This window comes from Ostrea edulis, chromosome 1, assembly GCF_947568905.1.
Source record: "Ostrea edulis chromosome 1, xbOstEdul1.1, whole genome shotgun sequence".
Taxonomy (NCBI): Eukaryota; Metazoa; Mollusca; class Bivalvia; order Ostreida; family Ostreidae; genus Ostrea; species Ostrea edulis.
In genome coordinates this window covers 111672069-111695405 of record NC_079164.1, presented here as the reverse complement: position 1 = coordinate 111695405, position 23337 = coordinate 111672069, and the positions used below count along the sequence as shown (strand labels likewise).

The 23337-nt window shown below is 35.0% G+C and overlaps 1 protein-coding gene and 1 long non-coding RNA gene across 2 annotated transcripts in view; one reads left to right on the top strand and one right to left on the bottom strand.

Moving 5' to 3' along the window:
* The window catches only part of LOC130051336 (uncharacterized), a 181289-nt gene that overhangs the window by 111017 nt on the left and 46935 nt on the right, over positions 1 to 23337 (top strand). The window lies entirely within an intron of this gene.
* LOC125677077 (uncharacterized) lies at positions 21087 to 23271 on the bottom strand. Its single transcript, XR_008799812.1, has 3 exons — positions 22919 to 23271; positions 22217 to 22276; positions 21087 to 21685 (listed from the first exon to the last, which is right to left on the bottom strand). It is a non-coding gene; the product is annotated as an uncharacterized LOC125677077 (long non-coding RNA).

Here is a 23337-nt window from a genome sequence, read left to right as displayed (position 1 = left end):
CTGATTGACGGGTCTCAGGTACAGTAGATCACATTTCTTCTCAGCACCATGATACATATTTATGAAAAAATACTTGCAGATAGAGAAATAAGTCATTTTAGAGACATTTTGTACACAAAAAACACAGTTAACACCATTTTCTCATTTATGGGTGGTACTTGTAAACAAGCCACCTCCCCTTTGACATTTGACTGAATTGCATGAATCTTTAGTTTTCACTATTAGGATGGCATAGAATAGAATGTAAGAAGAGAACAGGTATTCAAAATCTTGTTGGGGAGTTGTTTACTTAATTAGAGCATATTTCAGGTCTATACATATACAGTATGTAAAGAAGTAGACAGTGAAGTTGGAAATTTTCTTGATTTTAAGAGCAGTTATGTCCCTTTATCTCTCTCTAATCCATCATTTTCTACACAGGTTCTCATGATTACATGTTCAGCATGTAGCAACACATATAAGGTCACTTTTACCATAGATACAATATACTTGTAATATTATTTGTTAGGCACAGGGATCTTACTCGAACACTCTCATCACTCTAAAATGACAACATCATACACAGAAATGTAGGGTTTTTAAATAATTTTATTGCGTACACATTTAGGGCGGTCGACATGATGTATTGGTGTAGTTTCACTCAGAATAAGTCAGATTTGTCAAAAATGGGAGTTGACGTCAATGACATGAGATGTCAGAATTCTTAAAGGTAGCAGGGGACAGTTTCGGACTATAGGCCCGGTCAACTTTTTCAAAAAATGGAATTACCCTGTATTTGAAGTGATATTACATGTGTAAAAATGTATACAATAATTTTAGGATGCATGTCAAATGTAGCTGAGTGCTTAGTAAAAATGTTGATTTACAACATGTAGGTGTCACCATGATTCCTAGCATATAGATGGGTGCAAATACGAAACTAAGACACGTGGTCAGTTGCTGAAGAAATTCCGGTGAAAACATGCAGGGTCTAGCAAAAGGTCTGTAGCTGTGAGGGAAGGTGGATGGCCCCATATGAGAGGTAGATTTTTGAGAAGGGCAGATAGGGTTCTTGATTGTGCACAGTGTCTAAATCCCCATGTTTGGTACTGTGATGGTGTGGGGGTGGTGCGGATTAGCCCAAATGAGGGAAAATCAAAGCAAAAAAGGGGAACCTGCTCAGAGCATGTTTTGTGCACCAGCACCAGTATTTATAGATTACATGTAATTTAGGGTCATAATTTATTAACTACACTAATATGAAATACAAGTATTGACATAAAAGGGAAATATGATTTTTCATTAGTCTGTCATAATCTGACTTTGGTGTATACCCCCTATCCACATGTTTCAAAACCAAGGAAACTGTCCCCTGCCACCTTATTTAAGAGAATGGCATTTTTTGAAACCCATGGAATTCAGTCAATTTCATTAATATTATCAAGATAAATGTATTAGATATGTAATACAACCCCTTATTTCAATAGATGTATCACATTAGTGTCACAATGGTAGACAACAGAGTCAAGGGGGGTAAGCTATGCTTTAGTACTATGGAAAACCAGAATCTGGTCAAGTATCATAGTGACATGTAAGTACATGTAAATAAGCTTAGTGGTTAAAATAATGTTATTTGGGGTACTTCACATACTGTGCATTCTTTTTACATAGATTACATGTAGTTTTACATGTTCTACATGTAATTAACAAATTGTACTGATTGACGGGTCTCAGGTACAGTAGATCACATTTCTTCTCAGCACCATGATACATATTTATGAAAAAATACTTGCAGATAGAGAAATAAGTCATTTTAGAGACATTTTGTACACAAAAAACACAGTTAACACCATTTTCTCATTTATGGGTGGTACTTGTAAACAAGCCACCTCCCCTTTGACATTTGACTGAATTGCATGAATCTTTAGTTTTCACTATTAGGATGGCATAGAATAGAATGTAAGAAGAGAACAGGTATTCAAAATCTTGTTGGGGAGTTGTTTACTTAATTAGAGCATATTTCAGGTCTATACATATACAGTATGTAAAGAAGTAGACAGTGAAGTTGGAAATTTTCTTGATTTTAAGAGCAGTTATGTCCCTTTATCTCTCTCTAATCCATCATTTTCTACACAGGTTCTCATGATTACATGTTCAGCATGTAGCAACACATATAAGGTCACTTTTACCATAGATACAATATACTTGTAATATTATTTGTTAGGCACAGGGATCTTACTCGAACACTCTCATCACTCTAAAATGACAACATCATACACAGAAATGTAGGGTTTTTAAATAATTTTATTGCGTACACATTTAGGGCGGTCGACATGATGTATTGGTGTAGTTTCACTCAGAATAAGTCAGATTTGTCAAAAATGGGAGTTGACGTCAATGACATGAGATGTCAGAATTCTTAAAGGTAGCAGGGGACAGTTTCGGACTATAGGCCCGGTCAACTTTTTCAAAAAATGGAATTACCCTGTATTTGAAGTGATATTACATGTGTAAAAATGTATACAATAATTTTAGGATGCATGTCAAATGTAGCTGAGTGCTTAGTAAAAATGTTGATTTACAACATGTAGGTGTCACCATGATTCCTAGCATATAGATGGGTGCAAATACGAAACTAAGACACGTGGTCAGTTGCTGAAGAAATTCCGGTGAAAACATGCAGGGTCTAGCAAAAGGTCTGTAGCTGTGAGGGAAGGTGGATGGCCCCATATGAGAGGTAGATTTTTGAGAAGGGCAGATAGGGTTCTTGATTGTGCACAGTGTCTAAATCCCCATGTTTGGTACTGTGATGGTGTGGGGGTGGTGCGGATTAGCCCAAATGAGGGAAAATCAAAGCAAAAAAGGGGAACCTGCTCAGAGCATGTTTTGTGCACCAGCACCAGTATTTATAGATTACATGTAATTTAGGGTCATAATTTATTAACTACACTAATATGAAATACAAGTATTGACATAAAAGGGAAATATGATTTTTCATTAGTCTGTCATAATCTGACTTTGGTGTATACCCCCTATCCACATGTTTCAAAACCAAGGAAACTGTCCCCTGCCACCTTATTTAAGAGAATGGCATTTTTTGAAACCCATGGAATTCAGTCAATTTCATTAATATTATCAAGATAAATGTATTAGATATGTAATACAACCCCTTATTTCAATAGATGTATCACATTAGTGTCACAATGGTAGACAACAGAGTCAAGGGGGGTAAGCTATGCTTTAGTACTATGGAAAACCAGAATCTGGTCAAGTATCATAGTGACATGTAAGTACATGTAAATAAGCTTAGTGGTTAAAATAATGTTATTTGGGGTACTTCACATACTGTGCATTCTTTTTACATAGATTACATGTAGTTTTACATGTTCTACATGTAATTAACAAATTGTACTGATTGACGGGTCTCAGGTACAGTAGATCACATTTCTTCTCAGCACCATGATACATATTTATGAAAAAATACTTGCAGATAGAGAAATAAGTCATTTTAGAGACATTTTGTACACAAAAAACACAGTTAACACCATTTTCTCATTTATGGGTGGTACTTGTAAACAAGCCACCTCCCCTTTGACATTTGACTGAATTGCATGAATCTTTAGTTTTCACTATTAGGATGGCATAGAATAGAATGTAAGAAGAGAACAGGTATTCAAAATCTTGTTGGGGAGTTGTTTACTTAATTAGAGCATATTTCAGGTCTATACATATACAGTATGTAAAGAAGTAGACAGTGAAGTTGGAAATTTTCTTGATTTTAAGAGCAGTTATGTCCCTTTATCTCTCTCTAATCCATCATTTTCTACACAGGTTCTCATGATTACATGTTCAGCATGTAGCAACACATATAAGGTCACTTTTACCATAGATACAATATACTTGTAATATTATTTGTTAGGCACAGGGATCTTACTCGAACACTCTCATCACTCTAAAATGACAACATCATACACAGAAATGTAGGGTTTTTAAATAATTTTATTGCGTACACATTTAGGGCGGTCGACATGATGTATTGGTGTAGTTTCACTCAGAATAAGTCAGATTTGTCAAAAATGGGAGTTGACGTCAATGACATGAGATGTCAGAATTCTTAAAGGTAGCAGGGGACAGTTTCGGACTATAGGCCCGGTCAACTTTTTCAAAAAATGGAATTACCCTGTATTTGAAGTGATATTACATGTGTAAAAATGTATACAATAATTTTAGGATGCATGTCAAATGTAGCTGAGTGCTTAGTAAAAATGTTGATTTACAACATGTAGGTGTCACCATGATTCCTAGCATATAGATGGGTGCAAATACGAAACTAAGACACGTGGTCAGTTGCTGAAGAAATTCCGGTGAAAACATGCAGGGTCTAGCAAAAGGTCTGTAGCTGTGAGGGAAGGTGGATGGCCCCATATGAGAGGTAGATTTTTGAGAAGGGCAGATAGGGTTCTTGATTGTGCACAGTGTCTAAATCCCCATGTTTGGTACTGTGATGGTGTGGGGGTGGTGCGGATTAGCCCAAATGAGGGAAAATCAAAGCAAAAAAGGGGAACCTGCTCAGAGCATGTTTTGTGCACCAGCACCAGTATTTATAGATTACATGTAATTTAGGGTCATAATTTATTAACTACACTAATATGAAATACAAGTATTGACATAAAAGGGAAATATGATTTTTCATTAGTCTGTCATAATCTGACTTTGGTGTATACCCCCTATCCACATGTTTCAAAACCAAGGAAACTGTCCCCTGCCACCTTATTTAAGAGAATGGCATTTTTTGAAACCCATGGAATTCAGTCAATTTCATTAATATTATCAAGATAAATGTATTAGATATGTAATACAACCCCTTATTTCAATAGATGTATCACATTAGTGTCACAATGGTAGACAACAGAGTCAAGGGGGGTAAGCTATGCTTTAGTACTATGGAAAACCAGAATCTGGTCAAGTATCATAGTGACATGTAAGTACATGTAAATAAGCTTAGTGGTTAAAATAATGTTATTTGGGGTACTTCACATACTGTGCATTCTTTTTACATAGATTACATGTAGTTTTACATGTTCTACATGTAATTAACAAATTGTACTGATTGACGGGTCTCAGGTACAGTAGATCACATTTCTTCTCAGCACCATGATACATATTTATGAAAAAATACTTGCAGATAGAGAAATAAGTCATTTTAGAGACATTTTGTACACAAAAAACACAGTTAACACCATTTTCTCATTTATGGGTGGTACTTGTAAACAAGCCACCTCCCCTTTGACATTTGACTGAATTGCATGAATCTTTAGTTTTCACTATTAGGATGGCATAGAATAGAATGTAAGAAGAGAACAGGTATTCAAAATCTTGTTGGGGAGTTGTTTACTTAATTAGAGCATATTTCAGGTCTATACATATACAGTATGTAAAGAAGTAGACAGTGAAGTTGGAAATTTTCTTGATTTTAAGAGCAGTTATGTCCCTTTATCTCTCTCTAATCCATCATTTTCTACACAGGTTCTCATGATTACATGTTCAGCATGTAGCAACACATATAAGGTCACTTTTACCATAGATACAATATACTTGTAATATTATTTGTTAGGCACAGGGATCTTACTCGAACACTCTCATCACTCTAAAATGACAACATCATACACAGAAATGTAGGGTTTTTAAATAATTTTATTGCGTACACATTTAGGGCGGTCGACATGATGTATTGGTGTAGTTTCACTCAGAATAAGTCAGATTTGTCAAAAATGGGAGTTGACGTCAATGACATGAGATGTCAGAATTCTTAAAGGTAGCAGGGGACAGTTTCGGACTATAGGCCCGGTCAACTTTTTCAAAAAATGGAATTACCCTGTATTTGAAGTGATATTACATGTGTAAAAATGTATACAATAATTTTAGGATGCATGTCAAATGTAGCTGAGTGCTTAGTAAAAATGTTGATTTACAACATGTAGGTGTCACCATGATTCCTAGCATATAGATGGGTGCAAATACGAAACTAAGACACGTGGTCAGTTGCTGAAGAAATTCCGGTGAAAACATGCAGGGTCTAGCAAAAGGTCTGTAGCTGTGAGGGAAGGTGGATGGCCCCATATGAGAGGTAGATTTTTGAGAAGGGCAGATAGGGTTCTTGATTGTGCACAGTGTCTAAATCCCCATGTTTGGTACTGTGATGGTGTGGGGGTGGTGCGGATTAGCCCAAATGAGGGAAAATCAAAGCAAAAAAGGGGAACCTGCTCAGAGCATGTTTTGTGCACCAGCACCAGTATTTATAGATTACATGTAATTTAGGGTCATAATTTATTAACTACACTAATATGAAATACAAGTATTGACATAAAAGGGAAATATGATTTTTCATTAGTCTGTCATAATCTGACTTTGGTGTATACCCCCTATCCACATGTTTCAAAACCAAGGAAACTGTCCCCTGCCACCTTATTTAAGAGAATGGCATTTTTTGAAACCCATGGAATTCAGTCAATTTCATTAATATTATCAAGATAAATGTATTAGATATGTAATACAACCCCTTATTTCAATAGATGTATCACATTAGTGTCACAATGGTAGACAACAGAGTCAAGGGGGGTAAGCTATGCTTTAGTACTATGGAAAACCAGAATCTGGTCAAGTATCATAGTGACATGTAAGTACATGTAAATAAGCTTAGTGGTTAAAATAATGTTATTTGGGGTACTTCACATACTGTGCATTCTTTTTACATAGATTACATGTAGTTTTACATGTTCTACATGTAATTAACAAATTGTACTGATTGACGGGTCTCAGGTACAGTAGATCACATTTCTTCTCAGCACCATGATACATATTTATGAAAAAATACTTGCAGATAGAGAAATAAGTCATTTTAGAGACATTTTGTACACAAAAAACACAGTTAACACCATTTTCTCATTTATGGGTGGTACTTGTAAACAAGCCACCTCCCCTTTGACATTTGACTGAATTGCATGAATCTTTAGTTTTCACTATTAGGATGGCATAGAATAGAATGTAAGAAGAGAACAGGTATTCAAAATCTTGTTGGGGAGTTGTTTACTTAATTAGAGCATATTTCAGGTCTATACATATACAGTATGTAAAGAAGTAGACAGTGAAGTTGGAAATTTTCTTGATTTTAAGAGCAGTTATGTCCCTTTATCTCTCTCTAATCCATCATTTTCTACACAGGTTCTCATGATTACATGTTCAGCATGTAGCAACACATATAAGGTCACTTTTACCATAGATACAATATACTTGTAATATTATTTGTTAGGCACAGGGATCTTACTCGAACACTCTCATCACTCTAAAATGACAACATCATACACAGAAATGTAGGGTTTTTAAATAATTTTATTGCGTACACATTTAGGGCGGTCGACATGATGTATTGGTGTAGTTTCACTCAGAATAAGTCAGATTTGTCAAAAATGGGAGTTGACGTCAATGACATGAGATGTCAGAATTCTTAAAGGTAGCAGGGGACAGTTTCGGACTATAGGCCCGGTCAACTTTTTCAAAAAATGGAATTACCCTGTATTTGAAGTGATATTACATGTGTAAAAATGTATACAATAATTTTAGGATGCATGTCAAATGTAGCTGAGTGCTTAGTAAAAATGTTGATTTACAACATGTAGGTGTCACCATGATTCCTAGCATATAGATGGGTGCAAATACGAAACTAAGACACGTGGTCAGTTGCTGAAGAAATTCCGGTGAAAACATGCAGGGTCTAGCAAAAGGTCTGTAGCTGTGAGGGAAGGTGGATGGCCCCATATGAGAGGTAGATTTTTGAGAAGGGCAGATAGGGTTCTTGATTGTGCACAGTGTCTAAATCCCCATGTTTGGTACTGTGATGGTGTGGGGGTGGTGCGGATTAGCCCAAATGAGGGAAAATCAAAGCAAAAAAGGGGAACCTGCTCAGAGCATGTTTTGTGCACCAGCACCAGTATTTATAGATTACATGTAATTTAGGGTCATAATTTATTAACTACACTAATATGAAATACAAGTATTGACATAAAAGGGAAATATGATTTTTCATTAGTCTGTCATAATCTGACTTTGGTGTATACCCCCTATCCACATGTTTCAAAACCAAGGAAACTGTCCCCTGCCACCTTATTTAAGAGAATGGCATTTTTTGAAACCCATGGAATTCAGTCAATTTCATTAATATTATCAAGATAAATGTATTAGATATGTAATACAACCCCTTATTTCAATAGATGTATCACATTAGTGTCACAATGGTAGACAACAGAGTCAAGGGGGGTAAGCTATGCTTTAGTACTATGGAAAACCAGAATCTGGTCAAGTATCATAGTGACATGTAAGTACATGTAAATAAGCTTAGTGGTTAAAATAATGTTATTTGGGGTACTTCACATACTGTGCATTCTTTTTACATAGATTACATGTAGTTTTACATGTTCTACATGTAATTAACAAATTGTACTGATTGACGGGTCTCAGGTACAGTAGATCACATTTCTTCTCAGCACCATGATACATATTTATGAAAAAATACTTGCAGATAGAGAAATAAGTCATTTTAGAGACATTTTGTACACAAAAAACACAGTTAACACCATTTTCTCATTTATGGGTGGTACTTGTAAACAAGCCACCTCCCCTTTGACATTTGACTGAATTGCATGAATCTTTAGTTTTCACTATTAGGATGGCATAGAATAGAATGTAAGAAGAGAACAGGTATTCAAAATCTTGTTGGGGAGTTGTTTACTTAATTAGAGCATATTTCAGGTCTATACATATACAGTATGTAAAGAAGTAGACAGTGAAGTTGGAAATTTTCTTGATTTTAAGAGCAGTTATGTCCCTTTATCTCTCTCTAATCCATCATTTTCTACACAGGTTCTCATGATTACATGTTCAGCATGTAGCAACACATATAAGGTCACTTTTACCATAGATACAATATACTTGTAATATTATTTGTTAGGCACAGGGATCTTACTCGAACACTCTCATCACTCTAAAATGACAACATCATACACAGAAATGTAGGGTTTTTAAATAATTTTATTGCGTACACATTTAGGGCGGTCGACATGATGTATTGGTGTAGTTTCACTCAGAATAAGTCAGATTTGTCAAAAATGGGAGTTGACGTCAATGACATGAGATGTCAGAATTCTTAAAGGTAGCAGGGGACAGTTTCGGACTATAGGCCCGGTCAACTTTTTCAAAAAATGGAATTACCCTGTATTTGAAGTGATATTACATGTGTAAAAATGTATACAATAATTTTAGGATGCATGTCAAATGTAGCTGAGTGCTTAGTAAAAATGTTGATTTACAACATGTAGGTGTCACCATGATTCCTAGCATATAGATGGGTGCAAATACGAAACTAAGACACGTGGTCAGTTGCTGAAGAAATTCCGGTGAAAACATGCAGGGTCTAGCAAAAGGTCTGTAGCTGTGAGGGAAGGTGGATGGCCCCATATGAGAGGTAGATTTTTGAGAAGGGCAGATAGGGTTCTTGATTGTGCACAGTGTCTAAATCCCCATGTTTGGTACTGTGATGGTGTGGGGGTGGTGCGGATTAGCCCAAATGAGGGAAAATCAAAGCAAAAAAGGGGAACCTGCTCAGAGCATGTTTTGTGCACCAGCACCAGTATTTATAGATTACATGTAATTTAGGGTCATAATTTATTAACTACACTAATATGAAATACAAGTATTGACATAAAAGGGAAATATGATTTTTCATTAGTCTGTCATAATCTGACTTTGGTGTATACCCCCTATCCACATGTTTCAAAACCAAGGAAACTGTCCCCTGCCACCTTATTTAAGAGAATGGCATTTTTTGAAACCCATGGAATTCAGTCAATTTCATTAATATTATCAAGATAAATGTATTAGATATGTAATACAACCCCTTATTTCAATAGATGTATCACATTAGTGTCACAATGGTAGACAACAGAGTCAAGGGGGGTAAGCTATGCTTTAGTACTATGGAAAACCAGAATCTGGTCAAGTATCATAGTGACATGTAAGTACATGTAAATAAGCTTAGTGGTTAAAATAATGTTATTTGGGGTACTTCACATACTGTGCATTCTTTTTACATAGATTACATGTAGTTTTACATGTTCTACATGTAATTAACAAATTGTACTGATTGACGGGTCTCAGGTACAGTAGATCACATTTCTTCTCAGCACCATGATACATATTTATGAAAAAATACTTGCAGATAGAGAAATAAGTCATTTTAGAGACATTTTGTACACAAAAAACACAGTTAACACCATTTTCTCATTTATGGGTGGTACTTGTAAACAAGCCACCTCCCCTTTGACATTTGACTGAATTGCATGAATCTTTAGTTTTCACTATTAGGATGGCATAGAATAGAATGTAAGAAGAGAACAGGTATTCAAAATCTTGTTGGGGAGTTGTTTACTTAATTAGAGCATATTTCAGGTCTATACATATACAGTATGTAAAGAAGTAGACAGTGAAGTTGGAAATTTTCTTGATTTTAAGAGCAGTTATGTCCCTTTATCTCTCTCTAATCCATCATTTTCTACACAGGTTCTCATGATTACATGTTCAGCATGTAGCAACACATATAAGGTCACTTTTACCATAGATACAATATACTTGTAATATTATTTGTTAGGCACAGGGATCTTACTCGAACACTCTCATCACTCTAAAATGACAACATCATACACAGAAATGTAGGGTTTTTAAATAATTTTATTGCGTACACATTTAGGGCGGTCGACATGATGTATTGGTGTAGTTTCACTCAGAATAAGTCAGATTTGTCAAAAATGGGAGTTGACGTCAATGACATGAGATGTCAGAATTCTTAAAGGTAGCAGGGGACAGTTTCGGACTATAGGCCCGGTCAACTTTTTCAAAAAATGGAATTACCCTGTATTTGAAGTGATATTACATGTGTAAAAATGTATACAATAATTTTAGGATGCATGTCAAATGTAGCTGAGTGCTTAGTAAAAATGTTGATTTACAACATGTAGGTGTCACCATGATTCCTAGCATATAGATGGGTGCAAATACGAAACTAAGACACGTGGTCAGTTGCTGAAGAAATTCCGGTGAAAACATGCAGGGTCTAGCAAAAGGTCTGTAGCTGTGAGGGAAGGTGGATGGCCCCATATGAGAGGTAGATTTTTGAGAAGGGCAGATAGGGTTCTTGATTGTGCACAGTGTCTAAATCCCCATGTTTGGTACTGTGATGGTGTGGGGGTGGTGCGGATTAGCCCAAATGAGGGAAAATCAAAGCAAAAAAGGGGAACCTGCTCAGAGCATGTTTTGTGCACCAGCACCAGTATTTATAGATTACATGTAATTTAGGGTCATAATTTATTAACTACACTAATATGAAATACAAGTATTGACATAAAAGGGAAATATGATTTTTCATTAGTCTGTCATAATCTGACTTTGGTGTATACCCCCTATCCACATGTTTCAAAACCAAGGAAACTGTCCCCTGCCACCTTATTTAAGAGAATGGCATTTTTTGAAACCCATGGAATTCAGTCAATTTCATTAATATTATCAAGATAAATGTATTAGATATGTAATACAACCCCTTATTTCAATAGATGTATCACATTAGTGTCACAATGGTAGACAACAGAGTCAAGGGGGGTAAGCTATGCTTTAGTACTATGGAAAACCAGAATCTGGTCAAGTATCATAGTGACATGTAAGTACATGTAAATAAGCTTAGTGGTTAAAATAATGTTATTTGGGGTACTTCACATACTGTGCATTCTTTTTACATAGATTACATGTAGTTTTACATGTTCTACATGTAATTAACAAATTGTACTGATTGACGGGTCTCAGGTACAGTAGATCACATTTCTTCTCAGCACCATGATACATATTTATGAAAAAATACTTGCAGATAGAGAAATAAGTCATTTTAGAGACATTTTGTACACAAAAAACACAGTTAACACCATTTTCTCATTTATGGGTGGTACTTGTAAACAAGCCACCTCCCCTTTGACATTTGACTGAATTGCATGAATCTTTAGTTTTCACTATTAGGATGGCATAGAATAGAATGTAAGAAGAGAACAGGTATTCAAAATCTTGTTGGGGAGTTGTTTACTTAATTAGAGCATATTTCAGGTCTATACATATACAGTATGTAAAGAAGTAGACAGTGAAGTTGGAAATTTTCTTGATTTTAAGAGCAGTTATGTCCCTTTATCTCTCTCTAATCCATCATTTTCTACACAGGTTCTCATGATTACATGTTCAGCATGTAGCAACACATATAAGGTCACTTTTACCATAGATACAATATACTTGTAATATTATTTGTTAGGCACAGGGATCTTACTCGAACACTCTCATCACTCTAAAATGACAACATCATACACAGAAATGTAGGGTTTTTAAATAATTTTATTGCGTACACATTTAGGGCGGTCGACATGATGTATTGGTGTAGTTTCACTCAGAATAAGTCAGATTTGTCAAAAATGGGAGTTGACGTCAATGACATGAGATGTCAGAATTCTTAAAGGTAGCAGGGGACAGTTTCGGACTATAGGCCCGGTCAACTTTTTCAAAAAATGGAATTACCCTGTATTTGAAGTGATATTACATGTGTAAAAATGTATACAATAATTTTAGGATGCATGTCAAATGTAGCTGAGTGCTTAGTAAAAATGTTGATTTACAACATGTAGGTGTCACCATGATTCCTAGCATATAGATGGGTGCAAATACGAAACTAAGACACGTGGTCAGTTGCTGAAGAAATTCCGGTGAAAACATGCAGGGTCTAGCAAAAGGTCTGTAGCTGTGAGGGAAGGTGGATGGCCCCATATGAGAGGTAGATTTTTGAGAAGGGCAGATAGGGTTCTTGATTGTGCACAGTGTCTAAATCCCCATGTTTGGTACTGTGATGGTGTGGGGGTGGTGCGGATTAGCCCAAATGAGGGAAAATCAAAGCAAAAAAGGGGAACCTGCTCAGAGCATGTTTTGTGCACCAGCACCAGTATTTATAGATTACATGTAATTTAGGGTCATAATTTATTAACTACACTAATATGAAATACAAGTATTGACATAAAAGGGAAATATGATTTTTCATTAGTCTGTCATAATCTGACTTTGGTGTATACCCCCTATCCACATGTTTCAAAACCAAGGAAACTGTCCCCTGCCACCTTATTTAAGAGAATGGCATTTTTTGAAACCCATGGAATTCAGTCAATTTCATTAATATTATCAAGATAAATGTATTAGATATGTAATACAACCCCTTATTTCAATAGATGTATCACATTAGTGTCACAATGGTAGACAACAGAGTCAAGGGGGGTAAGCTATGCTTTAGTACTATGGAAAACCAGAATCTGGTCAAGTATCATAGTGACATGTAAGTACATGTAAATAAGCTTAGTGGTTAAAATAATGTTATTTGGGGTACTTCACATACTGTGCATTCTTTTTACATAGATTACATGTAGTTTTACATGTTCTACATGTAATTAACAAATTGTACTGATTGACGGGTCTCAGGTACAGTAGATCACATTTCTTCTCAGCACCATGATACATATTTATGAAAAAATACTTGCAGATAGAGAAATAAGTCATTTTAGAGACATTTTGTACACAAAAAACACAGTTAACACCATTTTCTCATTTATGGGTGGTACTTGTAAACAAGCCACCTCCCCTTTGACGACATTTGACTGAATTGCATGAATCTTTAGTTTTCACTATTAGGATGGCATAGAATAGAATGTAAGAAGAGAACAGGTATTCAAAATCTTGTTGGGGAGTTGTTTACTTAATTAGAGCATATTTCAGGTCTATACATATACAGTATGTAAAGAAGTAGACAGTGAAGTTGGAAATTTTCTTGATTTTAAGAGCAGTTATGTCCCTTTATCTCTCTCTAATCCATCATTTTCTACACAGGTTCTCATGATTACATGTTCAGCATGTAGCAACACATATAAGGTCACTTTTACCATAGATACAATATACTTGTAATATTATTTGTTAGGCACAGGGATCTTACTCGAACACTCTCATCACTCTAAAATGACAACATCATACACAGAAATGTAGGGTTTTTAAATAATTTTATTGCGTACACATTTAGGGCGGTCGACATGATGTATTGGTGTAGTTTCACTCAGAATAAGTCAGATTTGTCAAAAATGGGAGTTGACGTCAATGACATGAGATGTCAGAATTCTTAAAGGTAGCAGGGGACAGTTTCGGACTATAGGCCCGGTCAACTTTTTCAAAAAATGGAATTACCCTGTATTTGAAGTGATATTACATGTGTAAAAATGTATACAATAATTTTAGGATGCATGTCAAATGTAGCTGAGTGCTTAGTAAAAATGTTGATTTACAACATGTAGGTGTCACCATGATTCCTAGCATATAGATGGGTGCAAATACGAAACTAAGACACGTGGTCAGTTGCTGAAGAAATTCCGGTGAAAACATGCAGGGTCTAGCAAAAGGTCTGTAGCTGTGAGGGAAGGTGGATGGCCCCATATGAGAGGTAGATTTTTGAGAAGGGCAGATAGGGTTCTTGATTGTGCACAGTGTCTAAATCCCCATGTTTGGTACTGTGATGGTGTGGGGGTGGTGCGGATTAGCCCAAATGAGGGAAAATCAAAGCAAAAAAGGGGAACCTGCTCAGAGCATGTTTTGTGCACCAGCACCAGTATTTATAGATTACATGTAATTTAGGGTCATAATTTATTAACTACACTAATATGAAATACAAGTATTGACATAAAAGGGAAATATGATTTTTCATTAGTCTGTCATAATCTGACTTTGGTGTATACCCCCTATCCACATGTTTCAAAACCAAGGAAACTGTCCCCTGCCACCTTTAAGAGAATGGCATTTTTTGAAACCCATGGAATTCAGTCAATTTCATTAATATTATCAAGATAAATGTATTAGATATGTAATACAACCCCTTATTTCAATAGATGTATCACATTAGTGTCACAATGGTAGACAACAGAGTCAAGGGGGGTAAGCTATGCTTTAGTACTATGGAAAACCAGAATCTGGTCAAGTATCATAGTGACATGTAAGTACATGTAAATAAGCTTAGTGGTTAAAATAATGTTATTTGGGGTACTTCACATACTGTGCATTCTTTTTACATAGATTACATGTAGTTTTACATGTTCTACATGTAATTAACAAATTGTACTGATTGACGGGTCTCAGGTACAGTAGATCACATTTCTTCTCAGCACCATGATACATATTTATGAAAAAATACTTGCAGATAGAGAAATAAGTCATTTTAGAGACATTTTGTACACAAAAAACACAGTTAACACCATTTTCTCATTTATGGGTGGTACTTGTAAACAAGCCACCTCCCCTTTGACATTTGACTGAATTGCATGAATCTTTAGTTTTCACTATTAGGATGGCATAGAATAGAATGTAAGAAGAGAACAGGTATTCAAAATCTTGTTGGGGAGTTGTTTACTTAATTAGAGCATATTTCAGGTCTATACATATACAGTATGTAAAGAAGTAGACAGTGAAGTTGGAAATTTTCTTGATTTTAAGAGCAGTTATGTCCCTTTATCTCTCTCTAATCCATCATTTTCTACACAGGTTCTCATGATTACATGTTCAGCATGTAGCAACACATATAAGGTCACTTTTACCATAGATACAATATACTTGTAATATTATTTGTTAGGCACAGGGATCTTACTCGAACACTCTCATCACTCTAAAATGACAACATCATACACAGAAATGTAGGGTTTTTAAATAATTTTATTGCGTACACATTTAGGGCGGTCGACATGATGTATTGGTGTAGTTTCACTCAGAATAAGTCAGATTTGTCAAAAATGGGAGTTGACGTCAATGACATGAGATGTCAGAATTCTTAAAGGTAGCAGGGGACAGTTTCGGACTATAGGCCCGGTCAACTTTTTCAAAAAATGGAATTACCCTGTATTTGAAGTGATATTACATGTGTAAAAATGTATACAATAATTTTAGGATGCATGTCAAATGTAGCTGAGTGCTTAGTAAAAATGTTGATTTACAACATGTAGGTGTCACCATGATTCCTAGCATATAGATGGGTGCAAATACGAAACTAAGACACGTGGTCAGTTGCTGAAGAAATTCCGGTGAAAACATGCAGGGTCTAGCAAAAGGTCTGTAGCTGTGAGGGAAGGTGGATGGCCCCATATGAGAGGTAGATTTTTGAGAAGGGCAGATAGGGTTCTTGATTGTGCACAGTGTCTAAATCCCCATGTTTGGTACTGTGATGGTGTGGGGGTGGTGCGGATTAGCCCAAATGAGGGAAAATCAAAGCAAAAAAGGGGAACCTGCTCAGAGCATGTTTTGTGCACCAGCACCAGTATTTATAGATTACATGTAATTTAGGGTCATAATTTATTAACTACACTAATATGAAATACAAGTATTGACATAAAAGGGAAATATGATTTTTCATTAGTCTGTCATAATCTGACTTTGGTGTATACCCCCTATCCACATGTTTCAAAACCAAGGAAACTGTCCCCTGCCACCTTTAAGAGAATGGCATTTTTTGAAACCCATGGAATTCAGTCAATTTCATTAATATTATCAAGATAAATGTATTAGATATGTAATACAACCCCTTATTTCAATAGATGTATCACATTAGTGTCACAATGGTAGACAACAGAGTCAAGGGGGGTAAGCTATGCTTTAGTACTATGGAAAACCAGAATCTGGTCAAGTATCATAGTGACATGTAAGTACATGTAAATAAGCTTAGTGGTTAAAATAATGTTATTTGGGGTACTTCACATACTGTGCATTCTTTTTACATAGATTACATGTAGTTTTACATGTTCTACATGTAATTAACAAATTGTACTGATTGACGGGTCTCAGGTACAGTAGATCACATTTCTTCTCAGCACCATGATACATATTTATGAAAAAATACTTGCAGATAGAGAAATAAGTCATTTTAGAGACATTTTGTACACAAAAAACACAGTTAACACCATTTTCTCATTTATGGGTGGTACTTGTAAACAAGCCACCTCCCCTTTGACATTTGACTGAATTGCATGAATCTTTAGTTTTCACTATTAGGATGGCATAGAATAGAATGTAAGAAGAGAACAGGTATTCAAAATCTTGTTGGGGAGTTGTTTACTTAATTAGAGCATATTTCAGGTCTATACATATACAGTATGTAAAGAAGTAGACAGTGAAGTTGGAAATTTTCTTGATTTTAAGAGCAGTTATGTCCCTTTATCTCTCTCTAATCCATCATTTTCTACACAGGTTCTCATGATTACATGTTCAGCATGTAGCAACACATATAAGGTCACTTTTACCATAGATACAATATACTTGTAATATTATTTGTTAGGCACAGGGATCTTACTCGAACACTCTCATCACTCTAAAATGACAACATCATACACAGAAATGTAGGGTTTTTAAATAATTTTATTGCGTACACATTTAGGGCGGTCGACATGATGTATTGGTGTAGTTTCACTCAGAATAAGTCAGATTTGTCAAAAATGGGAGTTGACGTCAATGACATGAGATGTCAGAATTCTTAAAGGTAGCAGGGGACAGTTTCGGACTATAGGCCCGGTCAACTTTTTCAAAAAATGGAATTACCCTGTATTTGAAGTGATATTACATGTGTAAAAATGTATACAATAATTTTAGGATGCATGTCAAATGTAGCTGAGTGCTTAGTAAAAATGTTGATTTACAACATGTAGGTGTCACCATGATTCCTAGCATATAGATGGGTGCAAATACGAAACTAAGACACGTGGTCAGTTGCTGAAGAAATTCCGGTGAAAACATGCAGGGTCTAGCAAAAGGTCTGTAGCTGTGAGGGAAGGTGGATGGCCCCATATGAGAGGTAGATTTTTGAGAAGGGCAGATAGGGTTCTTGATTGTGCACAGTGTCTAAATCCCCATGTTTGGTACTGTGATGGTGTGGGGGTGGTGCGGATTAGCCCAAATGAGGGAAAATCAAAGCAAAAAAGGGGAACCTGCTCAGAGCATGTTTTGTGCACCAGCACCAGTATTTATAGATTACATGTAATTTAGGGTCATAATTTATTAACTACACTAATATGAAATACAAGTATTGACATAAAAGGGAAATATGATTTTTCATTAGTCTGTCATAATCTGACTTTGGTGTATACCCCCTATCCACATGTTTCAAAACCAAGGAAACTGTCCCCTGCCACCTTTAAGAGAATGGCATTTTTTGAAACCCATGGAATTCAGTCAATTTCATTAATATTATCAAGATAAATGTATTAGATATGTAATACAACCCCTTATTTCAATAGATGTATCACATTAGTGTCACAATGGTAGACAACAGAGTCAAGGGGGGTAAGCTATGCTTTAGTACTATGGAAAACCAGAATCTGGTCAAGTATCATAGTGACATGTAAGTACATGTAAATAAGCTTAGTGGTTAAAATAATGTTATTTGGGGTACTTCACATACTGTGCATTCTTTTTACATAGATTACATGTAGTTTTACATGTTCTACATGTAATTAACAAATTGTACTGATTGACGGGTCTCAGGTACAGTAGATCACATTTCTTCTCAGCACCATGATACATATTTATGAAAAAATACTTGCAGATAGAGAAATAAGTCATTTTAGAGACATTTTGTACACAAAAAACACAGTTAACACCATTTTCTCATTTATGGGTGGTACTTGTAAACAAGCCACCTCCCCTTTGACATTTGACTGAATTGCATGAATCTTTAGTTTTCACTATTAGGATGGCATAGAATAGAATGTAAGAAGAGAACAGGTATTCAAAATCTTGTTGGGGAGTTGTTTACTTAATTAGAGCATATTTCAGGTCTATACATATACAGTATGTAAAGAAGTAGACAGTGAAGTTGGAAATTTTCTTGATTTTAAGAGCAGTTATGTCCCTTTATCTCTCTCTAATCCATCATTTTCTACACAGGTTCTCATGATTACATGTTCAGCATGTAGCAACACATATAAGGTCACTTTTACCATAGATACAATATACTTGTAATATTATTTGTTAGGCACAGGGATCTTACTCGAACACTCTCATCACTCTAAAATGACAACATCATACACAGAAATGTAGGGTTTTTAAATAATTTTATTGCGTACACATTTAGGGCGGTCGACATGATGTATTGGTGTAGTTTCACTCAGAATAAGTCAGATTTGTCAAAAATGGGAGTTGACGTCAATGACATGAGATGTCAGAATTCTTAAAGGTAGCAGGGGACAGTTTCGGACTATAGGCCCGGTCAACTTTTTCAAAAAATGGAATTACCCTGTATTTGAAGTGATATTACATGTGTAAAAATGTATACAATAATTTTAGGATGCATGTCAAATGTAGCTGAGTGCTTAGTAAAAATGTTGATTTACAACATGTAGGTGTCACCATGATTCCTAGCATATAGATGGGTGCAAATACGAAACTAAGACACGTGGTCAGTTGCTGAAGAAATTCCGGTGAAAACATGCAGGGTCTAGCAAAAGGTCTGTAGCTGTGAGGGAAGGTGGATGGCCCCATATGAGAGGTAGATTTTTGAGAAGGGCAGATAGGGTTCTTGATTGTGCACAGTGTCTAAATCCCCATGTTTGGTACTGTGATGGTGTGGGGGTGGTGCGGATTAGCCCAAATGAGGGAAAATCAAAGCAAAAAAGGGGAACCTGCTCAGAGCATGTTTTGTGCACCAGCACCAGTATTTATAGATTACATGTAATTTAGGGTCATAATTTATTAACTACACTAATATGAAATACAAGTATTGACATAAAAGGGAAATATGATTTTTCTTTAGTCTGTCATAATCTGACTTTGGTGTATACCCCCTATCCACATGTTTCAAAACCAAGGAAACTGTCCCCTGCCACCAGAAGCTTGTCGAATGAAACTATCAAAACTGCTAACTCGTACACAATTACTTCGGATTTATAAATTTCGTAATAGTAATTGTTTTAACACTGAATCTGCAGTTTGTTTCTATTTTTTTTTTGTTTTGTTTTGTTTCTTATTTAAAACATTCTTTTTCCATTCATGAAGTCAAAATCTAACAATGTATTTGAGTATATGGCAAATAAGGTGAAGAATTTAGCAAGCAAGAATTAAAATATGCAGATATTTGACCAATAAATCATCTCCTGCTGTTGCCAGTTGTTTTGCCTTTTCTAGAAGCAAGTTCATTAGCTAATTGATCTAATCAATTTTCAAATAAATGGATATATAGATTCACAATTTCTCCCCTTGAAAAAGAGCATATCCCTGCATATGAAATGAAAAATAAGAATGCCCTCCTATTAAAAAACTTGTTCATGTGCTCCTGGAGAGAAAGTTGAAAATAACAACTTGTCTGTTAAACGTATTATATATATTAACTGAACATACTTTGATCACAAACCCATTTGAGCTTCAGGCTCAGATGAGCTAAAAATCACTTGATTTTTCTTATTAAAGTCACAAATTAAAATACTTTGTTTCAATACAAAATAATCACAATGTAATGAGCTTTCAGTGAGAGCTATTGACCTAATCAATTTTCAAATATATATAGATTCACAAGTTCTCCTCTTGAAAAAGAGCATATCCCTGCAGATGAAATGAAAAATAAGAATGTCCTTCTATTAAGGATGTTTTAAGAAAAGTGTAATAAAACTTGTTCATGTGCTCCTGGAGAGAAAGTTGAAAATAACAACGTCTGTAAAACGTGATATACATTAACTGAACAGACTTTGATCACAAACCCATTTCAGCTTCTGGCTCAGATGAGCTAAACATCACTTGGTTTTTCTTATTAAAGTCAAATTAAAATAATTTGCTTCAATACAAAAAAATCACAATGTAATAATCTTTCTGTGAGCTTTAAAAATTTCAGATAAATATAACAGGAAATGAAGAATTCTCTATGTTTATATTTTGATCTGTTGGGAATCAAAACTGTACATAATTAAAAAAAAACAACAGGATTCAGCTGTAAAAGCTTTGCTGTATTTTAAATGTGATTCAACATCACATTGAAATAACACATGAAAGATGTACATTATAGTAGTACATGTTCTATACACTGAGTCAACAAACAAGCAACCATGTATACACAATTGTATACATTAAAACAGCTCTAATACTGTAAACGTATTACATTTGGCTGTGTATTCTTTTTAGCGCCTTTGGCGGAAAGCAACTTCCGCTCATTCAAATACAACGCTAAATGTCTTACACTCTACACATAAATAAAAAAAAAAAAAAAGGAATTCGCTAAATCAAATTCACGCTAACTTGTTCAAAAATCAATTTCCGCCAAATATCGTACACGCTGAATATAATACATTTACAGTAAATATATGCATACATTTAAATTTCACTTGTTACATGTTCTAGTTGTATAGGCCTAATATGTAAATAATATTGGATAGAGGGTTTTTTTCCATATGTGTCTCTTAATTTCTGTATTCTGCTGATATTTTTAAGCATCACCAATTTTCTATTCATATGCTCTTTTGGCAAATCATCGTTATGCTGGGAATCAATCTACACAATCACTTAACCTGGAGACATACTGTCGCACCTAAAACAAATATGAAAATTCTTGATTTTAATAGATAAATAAATTATAAACCATGTGTTCAGAGCCATTCACTATTTTTTTTTTATGTAAAAGTACATGTATTTCACTTAGATATTTAGTACAAGCTGTTAAAAAAAGTAATGAAATTCAAGTAATGCTTTGGGGTATATGTAGAATTTTTTCATCATTTCAAAAAACGAATGCACATAACTAGCACAGTATAATATTTACTTTTAACATGTTTAAAGAACTGACTAATTATGAATCCTGACAACAATTTTGTTAAACTAATCAAAATGGATTTTGCTTTCCGACACGACTGTCAAGGGAAAGTTTGTTTAACATGTTTAAGGAAATAATTTCACTATATGTTACTATATAGCTTTAATTAAATTAATTAAGTAACTAGACTCTCAGTAGATAATTAATGAAAGAGAAAATAAAAATTAATTCTTGGGCAAAAATTTGAGATCAGAAAAAAGACGCCTTATGCGGCATTTAAGAGAGAAAATTGACAGTAAACACATCTACTTCAAAATACACGTGGGTTTCACATGTTGACAAACATCCAGGAAGTTGCATCATGCGCACCTGAAAAAAGAATTCCCTTTAATTCAGTGGGACAATTCCAATAAAGTTATAGTATTCCTAGTAAATGAGCCCAAAATCAATACTGTAGGCCTAGAATAGGATGCCGAAAAAAGAAAAAAAGAACAGAAATTCTCTCTATATATAGAACTACAATTGACTAAGTTCATTTTGATCGGCTATTTCCTTGCGTAAGACCTTTAAGATGACTAAAAGTTAATGAAATTAATTGGAATTTGCAGAAAAATGTCTATTAGTTATTTATCTCTCATATACTAGTGCATCAAAATCTATTTTTGACCCTAAGGGATGAAAAATAGGAGATAACTCTTCCAAACAGATTGCAGAATTTTAGGCTAAATTTCTGGTCAAATTGATCTCCAGTATATCATTTTCAAAACACAAAAAAATCTAATAAGTGAATTATTTAGGAAAAAAATTGGAATGATATACAAGCTGAGATGTTGGAGTTTGTGTTCATCTGCATAAAAGTTTTTTCAACTCTAATTAACAAGCCCTAATTAACTAAGAAACAGGAAGTTTACTGATTTATAAGGAAGTAATCAGCGAAAAATTGTCAATCTTAATTCTAAACAAAGTCAGGGACTGGAAAAAATGGTGCCAAGAAAGACTTCAATGACGTACCATGGAGCTTTGATAACAGTGATCACTGATAAATGGCTGGTGATTAAGATAAGTGGTTATTTAGCAGTAGGGAGTGATGAGGCTTTTCCATCAGTCATCAAAGAATGGAGTTTCTCTTAGAAGACCAGGCAGCTATAAAATAAATAAACAAGATAAAAATTTACAATACATAAACATGCACACCACAACACAATAGCATATTCTTAGAAAAGGTCTGCAAGTGTACAGTTAAATAATAATCATGCCAAAGAAGGGACCAAAGTGGTTGCATCAACATCAATTCAAAAAAGGAAGTATTCCTCACAACAAGGGCCAGCATAGTACAGGGACCACCAGCCCAGTCCAATCTCTAGTACCCATGAGAAGGCTAAGTAAAGAAGAGTTTCAGGATGTTGTATGGCCACAGAAGAATGGAATGT